At 40.7% G+C, this 3736-nt stretch overlaps 1 long non-coding RNA gene across 1 annotated transcript; it reads right to left on the bottom strand.

Moving 5' to 3' along the window:
* Positions 1–269: 269 nt before the first annotated feature.
* LOC118164313 lies at positions 270–1185 on the bottom strand. The gene is made up of 2 exons (XR_004749435.1): positions 1091–1185; positions 270–990 (listed from the first exon to the last, which is right to left on the bottom strand). It is a non-coding gene; the product is annotated as an uncharacterized LOC118164313 (long non-coding RNA).
* Between the last annotated feature and the right edge of the window lie 2551 nt (positions 1186–3736).

Genomic DNA, 3736 nt, shown 5'->3' with positions numbered 1-3736 from the left:
TAAGGTTTTCCCTTTAATTTGCACTCCGATGGTTGAAAAAAAAAAAAAAAAAAAAAATCTTTCTGGCTCTTTTGAATGAATGGTCAAAGGTACCTTTGCGGCTCCTTCACAGGGTGAACTAATCTGTGACAACTGTAGCTAATCTGATAAGAAAGCCCGCATGTGTGCTAATGTGCTAATATGAGGGGATTCAGGGCAGCCAGCGGTAGTGAAAACCACTGCTTCCTAAATGGACCCTCCTATGCAATAGCTCTGGCAACATATGCGCATTTTAACACCCGCTTAACACCGAGACAATGCGGTGGCCTTTGTTGTGCGACACAGAGGAACGATTCTCATGGTGGGAATTTCTGCCTCACAGGCGACATTCTTTCAGATGTGATGCAAGGGGCTGGTGGCCTGGACACGGCCAAGGGGATGGGACGCGGGCGGTTTGGCAGGATGGCTACGTGTACACGTACAAAATGAAAGCCCTCCACTTGCTCTATAACTGAGAGAGTGAGGGCATGTGAGTGTTGGAGGGAAAGGAGAGAAAGGGAGGAAGGAGAGAATTGCCTGAAACATGTTGGACCAGGTCTCTAGCTGGGATAAAATCAGTCTGTAGATTATGGTGCTTTATCTAAAAGAGCTCTAATCAGATTGACACCAGTTTGTAATCTCGTGCTGTACTTTATTTTACATATTGTCCTTGGATGAAAATTAATTATGTGTTCCACAGGAAAGATACATCACACCTTCTTTCTCCTTCGGCTGTCTTAGTGCACCCTCAGGAAAATTCCTCTGAGAGGGGATAGGAGATTTATTTTTAGTACAGACTGTGCAATGGATTTTGAAGATTCAGGAGGCAGACTGTCAAGAAACATCCCATGAACATCCTGGGTCAGCATTCCTCAGGGTTGGACTGCCTCTTTTAGACACAAATGTGCCCTGCAGACTGCTGTGGACTGTGGCCAGTTCACCATGATCTTTTGTTTCCAGGTGTCCCACAGCCTAAATGAGTATAAAAAAAAGTTTGATCCTCTCAGTAGGAAATTTTAAAATCAAATTTGATAAAGAGCATCAGTATATATTGGAGACTAAATGTACTCACCTGAGAGAGAAAAGTTTGCTAACTGCCTCTTGTGAGTGGAGAACAAACATTTCCAATTATACTTCTGTTCAGCTGGTACCTTTCCAGTCTGGCCAGCACATGGACAACAGGCACAAACTGAAAAACAGAAAGTTCAATTTAAACAAAAGAAACAATCCTTTCTACTATGAGGGTGACCAAACACTGGAACAGGTTGCCCAGAGAAGTTGTGTCATCTCCACTCTTTGGAGTTGATCTAAACTCAAATGGATGTGGTCCTTGAGCATCCCACTCTAGCTGAACCGGCCTGAGCAGGTGGTTGAATGAGGTGCTCTCCTGAGGGCTCTTCCAGCCCCAGCAATTCTATGAGTCTGACAGCCCAAGAGCTCAATGAATTCCCCACTCACAGGAGTTAATAATAAACGAGTTTATTTCATGAGACTAACAACATGATGATAATAGCAAAGGTAAAACAACACTAATATTAGTTCTTTTATAGCCTTTCAGTCTCAAAAAATATTCATCTTGCCATGAGAAAAAAGAAAAAAAAAAAAAAAAAAGAAACTCAGGCAACATCTAGGCTGCAAATATGGCCTCAGAAAAGTGCTCGTGTAGAGCACTTCAGATCCAAAGCAGTTCAGTTCAAAATGTGGACCAGATTTAGCCAAGTGTTCCTAGAAGACCATGACCCTGGTTTTACAGCTGCAGACTGGTTTTCAGCCTTCTGTTTAAACATATTCACACATCAGCTATAGAGCAATAGCAGAGATGAAAGAAATGGTGGGATTCATCAGATACTGAGTAGTGTCTTGGGTACCTATAAAACAATATTATTCCAGCTACTCAAGACTTGTTTGATTCTACTCAGCTCTCTAAAAGTATTAGTGAGCAACAACTGTTGTAAATGTTTCTAAATATGTAAATCGATAAATCTTATTTATTCCTTTGTACTTTGTTGCATTCAGGGATACTATTTTATGTTTGAGTTTTGAATGCATAACAATTGACCCCTACTGAACAGTGACGACATTTCCTCTCAGAGGAAGTCCTGAGGGAAGGAAGGTCCCACATAAACAAACTTCCACTCAGTACAATAGAGTAGCCCATAAATGTGACCATTTTTTCAGGGCATGGGTGAGGCTGACACTCTCTTCCTGCTCTTGCAGCCCTGGGCTTATCGCAGTCCTGTTTCCCTGTAATTTAAATGTTTGCATAGTTTCTAGTTCATTTGTATTTTTCCCCACACAGTGCAGATGTATCCCATTTTCCTGTTGCTGTGGAACACGGCCACAATTTCCAACAGTGTTACATAAATGACCATCTGTGGTTAAAAAAAATGCTGATGCACAAGATTGCAGTGTGAGAATTTTAGCTAGCTAGCAAAATTTATGCTATTAATACATTTGACACTTCCTGACAATAAAGGCAAAATGCACTGTTCCCTCTGTTCAAGCTTACTGTAAATATATGATAGGCAGCCATTGTTGCTGTGTGCAGGACGAGACCTCCAGGAAAAAGTTGAATAAAACATAGCTGCCTATGCCTAGCTAGCTTTAAGCTTTTCAGGAGAGTACAAGCAGACTAGAATAGTGAAAGTTGTTATACTGATCATACAAGTAGTGTCTAACGCATGCAAATAAACAAAAATACTAACTTTTCATCAGCATAATTTTAGTATCTTTGCATTTGCTGACTCCCATAATCAGCAGTGCTGGAAACACTGAAATCTATTGCACAGACCTCTGTGACTGGGCACAACAGTTGAAGTAGATGATGGCAGTAGTAAATTGCCAGAGTTCATGTGGATGGGGATAAGAGGAAATGAAAATCTTGTCAGTGACTTTCACAGACAGTTGGTGCTGTTCCAAGTGCTTGAGTGGCACAAAGGCTGTTTTTTGTCTGATCAGCCCAGGACTAACACTTGCTGCCTCATTCTCTTCAAAATACTGCCATAGCAATATTTTCTTTTTACTACATCCAACTCCTCATCCTGTGGTCACTCCTCTCTCTTTCCTCTCAAGAATCACCTTGTCCAGATAGTCCTGGCTACCTGCTGGTTCTGTATCAGATTTTACTTATCTTCCTGATTTCTCTGTTTTTCTCCCAGTTCAGTTCATAGTTTCCCTCAATCCCATTTTGCTGTTCTGAGACCTGAAAGCCAAAATGACACAAATGAAACCTTTGCATGATGCCTGATACAGAGTAAAACAGTATGTGTTTTACTGGTATTTTTCTTCCTTATTTTAGCAAACATTCAACTATTATGTTTGAAAATTGTGGGGGGGGGAAGCATATAATATAAAATTTTATTCCAAATAGGTAACGTTTATACACCAGGATCAGGTAACGTTTATATACCAGGATCAGATAGGCTTGGGCAATCTCAACAACTTGTGCTGATAGGTGCACACAATCATATATACACACACAGTCTTCTCATAATCATGCCTGAAGCACAATCACAAAATATGCGTATTCATGCACCAACAAGCAAATCTGTCTACAAAACAGAGCTATGAATATTGCATGTGTCTGCATGTGCTGCAACTTCAGCTCTCTCAGATGTGCATTTTGCACATACACTTATCTTTCTGCTCTTACAAAACACTTTGAAAGTATCTGTGCTTCTTCAAAATGTAACTTCTGAGTCCTTTTAGCTGTAGCACA

The sequence above is a fragment of the Oxyura jamaicensis genome, chromosome 3, assembly GCF_011077185.1.
Source record: "Oxyura jamaicensis isolate SHBP4307 breed ruddy duck chromosome 3, BPBGC_Ojam_1.0, whole genome shotgun sequence".
Classification (NCBI taxonomy): Eukaryota; Metazoa; Chordata; class Aves; order Anseriformes; family Anatidae; genus Oxyura; species Oxyura jamaicensis.
This window is presented reverse-complemented; position numbering and strand designations above follow the sequence as displayed.